The following is a 6,022-nucleotide window of genomic DNA, read 5'->3' as shown; positions in this document are numbered from 1 at the left end:
GGCCGGGCCGTGGCCGTGGCCGTGGCCGTGGCTCGTGGCTCGTGGTAGATCGGACCTTGGTCCGAATATTCCTTTCAAACGGTTGCACATTTTGCCTGGAGTGATGACCGTCATGATAACTGTTCGTTTCCTGTTCTTATGGCTAGTAACGGATTGCCTGGAGTGATGACCGTCATGATAACTGTTCGTTTCCTGTTCTTATGGCTAGTAACGGACGTCAGTTACTGTCGTCAGTTTCCAGCTCTAATGCACGACCGTTTCTGTCCGTTGTCCTTCTCCCTTCTTCTGACCGCCTATAAGAATGGAGAGGGAGGGCTCTTCCAGTTACGCGAATCATCTCACGCGAATTGCAAACAACACATTCCCGTCCCATCTTCTGCGAGCACAGAGAGTGGGAGAGCAGGCCTCCGAAATCACCGACCGCAGAGATACACTTGCACGGGTGTGCGGGCGATCAGATTTTTGGGGAGCGTCTTCGCGACTGCTCGCGTGATCTGCTTCGTTCGACGTCTTCCCGAGTTGACGCGTCCTGCTGCTCTTCTTCCCGGCGACTGGCGACCGTTCGAGGGACTGCACAGCGTACATCTTCCTGCACCGACTTCGTACGGCTACATCGAACAAACACACGAGATGTCTCGTGTGAATGGAGCCACTGGTGCCTTGAGCATCGGTCCCTCCGCTGGGTACACTCTGTTCTTCGTATTTATGCATGTTTCATTGCTGTTTACTGCTTATGCGAGTAGTTATACACACATGCACATACATGTCATCACATATATCGCACTGATTTTCTGGATTAAATTAAAACTAAAAATGCCTAACTTTCTAACAGTTATATCCCATATTGCATAATTGACTAACCGATAGTAAATTATATCCAAGAGACTCTACTAAAAACACATTAGAGATAGAGTGCTCATTAGAAATTGCAATTTTACCTAACCCTTTTACCTTGCCTTGATTCCCATCACCAAATATAATTGAATCTTGGGAATCCTTATTCTTGACGTAGGAGGTGAACATCTTCTTCTCCCCCGTCATATGGTTTGTGCATCCGCTGTCGATAATCCAGCTTGAACCCCCGGATGCATAAACCTGCAAGGCAAATTTAGGCTTGGGTCTTAGGTACCCAACTCATGTTGGGTCCTACAAGGTTAGCACAAATATCTTTAGGGACCCAAATGCAAGTTTTGTCTCCCTTGCATTTTGCCCCTAACTTCCTAGCAACTATTTTCTTATCCTTTCTACAAATAGCAAAGGAAGCATTTAAAGCACAATAAATTGTAGAAGGTTCATTCACTACTTTCCTAGGAACATTAACAACATTTCTCCTAGGCATATTGTGACCCGCATTTCTCCTACCAACATTTCTATCATGCACATAGAAAGAACTAGAAGCAAACATGTCATGAGAATCATCATAAGCATTGTAACTCCTATAAGCATTTCTAGTTTGTCTCTTATCATGGTACATAAACGCATGGTTCTTTTGCACACTACTAGCCATAGGGGCCTTCCCTTTCTCCTTGGCGGGAATGGGAGCCTTATGGCTTGTTAAGTTCTTGGCTTCTCTCTTGAAGCCAAGTCCATCCTTAATTGAGGGGTGTCTACCGATCGTGTAGGCATCCCTTGCAAATTTTAGCTTATCAAAATCACTTTTGCTAGTCTTAAGTTGGGCATTAAGACTAGCCAATTCATCTTTTAATTTGGAAATTGAAACTAGGTGTTCACTACAAGCATCAATATCAAAATCTTTACACCTAGTGCAGATCATAACATGTTCTACACAAGAATTAGATTTATTTGCTATTTCTAAGTTTGCATTTAAATCATTGTTAACACCTTTTAAAGTAGAAATGGTTTCATGACATGTAGACAACTCACAAGAAAGCATTTCATTTCTCTTAATCTCTAAAGCAAGTGATTTTTGTGCTTCTACAACCTTATCATGTTCTTCATATAAAAGGTCCTCTTGTTTTTCTAATAGCCTATTCTTATCATTCAAGGCATCAATGAGTTCATTTATCTTATCTATCTTAGATCTATCTAAGCCCTTGAATAAGCATGAATAGTCTATGTCATCATCATCACTAGACTCATTATCACTAGAGGAATCATAAGTGGAGTCTCGAGTACTCACCTTCTTCTCTCTTGCCATCAGGCATTTGTGACGCTCGTTGGGGAAGAGAGATGACTTGTTGAAGGCGGTGGCGGCGAGTCCTTCATTGTCGGAGTCGGAGGAAGAGCAATCCGAATCCCACTCCTTTCCGATATGTGCCTCGCCCTTGGCCTTCTTGTAATGCTTCTTCTTCTCCCTTTTATTCCCTTGGTCCTGATCACTATCATTGTCGGGACAGTTAGCAATAAAATGACCAAGCTTACCGCATTTGAAGCATGAGCGCTTCCCCTTGGCTTTGGTCTTGCTTGACTGTCCCTTGCGACCCTTAAGCGTTGTCTTGAATCTTTTGATGATGAGGGCCATCTCTTCATCATTAAGACCGACCGCCTCAATTTGCGCCACCTTGCTAGGTAGCGCCTCCTTGCTCCTTGTTGCCTTGAGAGCAATGGGTTGAGGCTCATGGATTGGGCCATTCAACGCGTCGTCCACGTACCTCGCCTCCTTGATCATCATTCGCCCGCTTACAAATTTTCCAAGAATTTCTTCGGGCGACATCTTGATGTACCTAGGATTTTCACGAATATTGTTCACCAAGTGAGGATCAAGAACGGTAAATGACCTTAGCATCAGGCGGACGATGTCGTGATCCGTCCATCGCGTGCTTCCGTAGCTCCTTATTTTGTTGATAAGAATCTTGAGCCGGTTGTATGTTTGTGTCGGCTCCTCGCCCCTTATCATCGCGAATCGTCCGAGCTCGCCCTCCACCAACTCCATCTTGGTGAGTAAGGTGACATCATTCCCCTCATGAGAGATCTTGAGGGTGTCCCTAATCTGCTTGGCATTGTCCAAGCCGCTCACCTTGTGATACTCGTCCCTGCACAAAGAGGCTAGCAACACAGTAGTAGCTTGTGCATTTTTATGGATCTGTTCATTAATAAACGAAGGGCTATCCGAGCTATCAAATTTCATTCCACTTTCCACAATCTCCCAAATGCTTGGATGGAGAGAAAATAGGTGAGTACGCATTTTGTGACTCCAAAATCCGTAGTCCTCTCCATCAAAGTGAGGAGGCTTGCCAAGTGGAGTGGGGAGCAAATGAGCATTTGAGCTATGCGGAATGCGCGAATAATCAAAAGAAAAGTTTGAGTTAACCGTCTTTTGTTTGTCATAGTCGTTGTCGTCGTTGTCCTTTTGGGAAGAGGAAGATTCGTCGCTGTCGTCGTAGTAGACGATCTCCTTGATGCGCCTTGTCTTCTTCTTCTTCCCTTCCTTCCGTCTATGGCCCGAGCCGGAGTCGGTAGGCTTGTCATCTTTGGGCTCGTTGACGAAGGACTCCTTCTCCTTATCGTTGATCACGATTCCCTTCCCCTTAGGATCCATCTCTTCGGGCGGTTAGTCCCTTTCTTGAAGAGAACGGCTCCGATACCAATTGAGAGCACCTAGAGGGGGGGTGAATAGGTGATCCTGTAAAACTTAAACTTATAGCCACAAAAACTTATTAAGTGTTAGCACAATACTTGCCAAGTGGCTAGAAAGGAGTCTCAACAAAACACAATACCACAAGAGATCAAACACAGAGATGACACAGTGGTTTATCCCGTGGTTCGGCCAAGACCAACGCTTGCCTACTCCACGTTGTGGCGTCCCAACGGACGAGGGTTGCAATCAACCCCTCTCAAGCGGTCCAAAGACCAACTTGAATACCACGGTGTTTTGTTTTGTCTTTCAATATCCCGTTTGCGAGGAATCTCCACAACTTGGAGTCTCTCGCCCTTACACTTGAGATTCACAAAGAAATACGGAGTAAGGGAGGGAATGAGCAACGCACACAAGACTTCAAAAGATCAGAGCAACAACACGCACACAAGCAGCAACAAGAGCTCGCAACACAACTCAAAGAGTTCACAACTCCACAAGAGCTCTATATGCTATCACAATGAAACGAATGCGTGAGATCAATGTCTTGGTGCTTAGGAATGTTGTAGGAATGCTTGGTGTTTTCCTCCATGCGCCTAGGGGTCCCTTTTATAGCCCCAAGGCAGCTAGGAGCCGTTGAGAACAAATCTGGAAGGCCATCCTTGCCTTCTGTCGTCGGGCGCACCGGACAGTCCAGTGCACACCGGACACTGTCCGGTGCCCGATTTATTTCCATAAACAGCGCAGCTGACCGTTGCTGACCGTTGAAGATCTGGGAGCCGTTGGCGCACCGGACATGTCCGGTGCACACCGGACAGTCCGGTGCCCCATTCCGACCGTTGGCTCGGCCACGTGTCTCGCGCAGATCGCGCGGCTGACCGTTGGCCCGGCCGACCGTTGGCTCACCGGACAGTCCGGTGCACACCGGACAGTCCGGTGAATTATAGCCGTACGCCGTCGGCAAATTCCCGAGAGCGGCCTCTTCGCCCGAGGCAGCCTGGCGCACCGGACACTGTCCGGTGCACCACCGGACAGTCCGGTGCCCCAGACCGAAACAGCCTTTTGGCTGTACACAGCCAACTCTTCTCTTCTTTCTTCTTTCTGTTTCTAACACTTAGATAAGTATATTAGTACACAAAACCAATGTACTGAGGCTTAGAAACATACCTTTACTCGTGATTTTCAACTTGTCCATCCATGGGCATAGATTTACATTTAAGCACTTGTGTTGGCACTCAATCACCAAAATACTTAGAAATAGCCCAAGGGCACATTTCCCTTTCAGGGATGACCCCCAGATGGATCTCTGCATCGAGTAGAGGCTCGGGGGCTCGACACGCACGAGTATGGCGGATGAGTAAAAACCGCACGAAAAGAGCCCCCTGACCAAGAAAAATCCTAAGACCAGCCAGGATCTCGAGGACCCGAAACCCATGCACGTCACAATATCGAAACGGTCAGTCCATAAACAGAGCTACGAAAGGTCGTGGATTATTTCCTCTACGGACACTACCCCGAGTACAACGTTCGCAGTGGCATAAAAACCACCTGTTAAAAGGTCTAGATCCGACGATGTCGAACCATCAGGCAAGATGATGGCACCACGGAGGTTACCATCGAAGTGTAGCTATGAAATGGCAAGAGCCACTGTCGTGCCCTGGTGAACCCCGAACTCCACAACCTCATAAACATGGTTCAGGATGTCAAGGAGGCGCAAATAACAATTCCTCCCATGAGCACGAAAGAACCTTGTGGACTGATCCATGCATAGGTAAAGACTCAAAGCCTTGAGTTCCAACTCTGCACGATGTCCATAGATAGTTAGTAACCCGAGAAGTTGGGAGCCTGGGAACCAGACCATGGAGACTTACCCGCTCTTGATTCATCAAGAGCCGCCAGGCGTGCCCAAAGACGGTGGGACTTCGGTGTTAGCCACCTCCAAGGTTGCACGAGTCGCGCCCAGATCTCTTCGGAGGTATTCCATCAACCATCCGGCAGAGTGGGAGGCCCGGGCACAGAATTGCGACACTTGCGCACCCCGGAAGGACAAACTGTCACCCTAAGGGAAACCGAGGACGACCAAGGAAGGTAAGAGGGACAACAAAGACCTTGTGAGAAGGGCAGAACAATTGTACCATCTCCCTGAGCGACCTCTCCTAGAAATTTTGCCCCGATCCATGGACGGAGGGCAGCCAAAGGAAGGCGCGGGCTAATAAAGTAGCCCGCAAGGTGTGAGGAGCTAGCACGATTACCTACCCGAAGGAACGACCACCTTTAAATAGGGGTAGCACCCGATAAAGTCTATAGAGAAAAAAAACTCGGGACCCCACAACACAACCAGAAAACGTAAAAAAAACATGAACTATTTATATTCCCCTCAAAATCACTACGTAGTACACCTCGTATTGTGCCATCGGTACCAAACACCGACACTAGTGACTGGGGATTCGGTCCAGAAAATGCCTTTGGTCATTGTTGCGGATGTAT

Source organism: Zea mays, chromosome 6, assembly GCF_902167145.1.
Source record: "Zea mays cultivar B73 chromosome 6, Zm-B73-REFERENCE-NAM-5.0, whole genome shotgun sequence".
NCBI lineage: Eukaryota > Viridiplantae > Streptophyta > Magnoliopsida > Poales > Poaceae > Zea > Zea mays.
The sequence above is the reverse complement of the archived record's forward strand: the minus strand, read 5'-3'. Positions refer to the sequence as shown.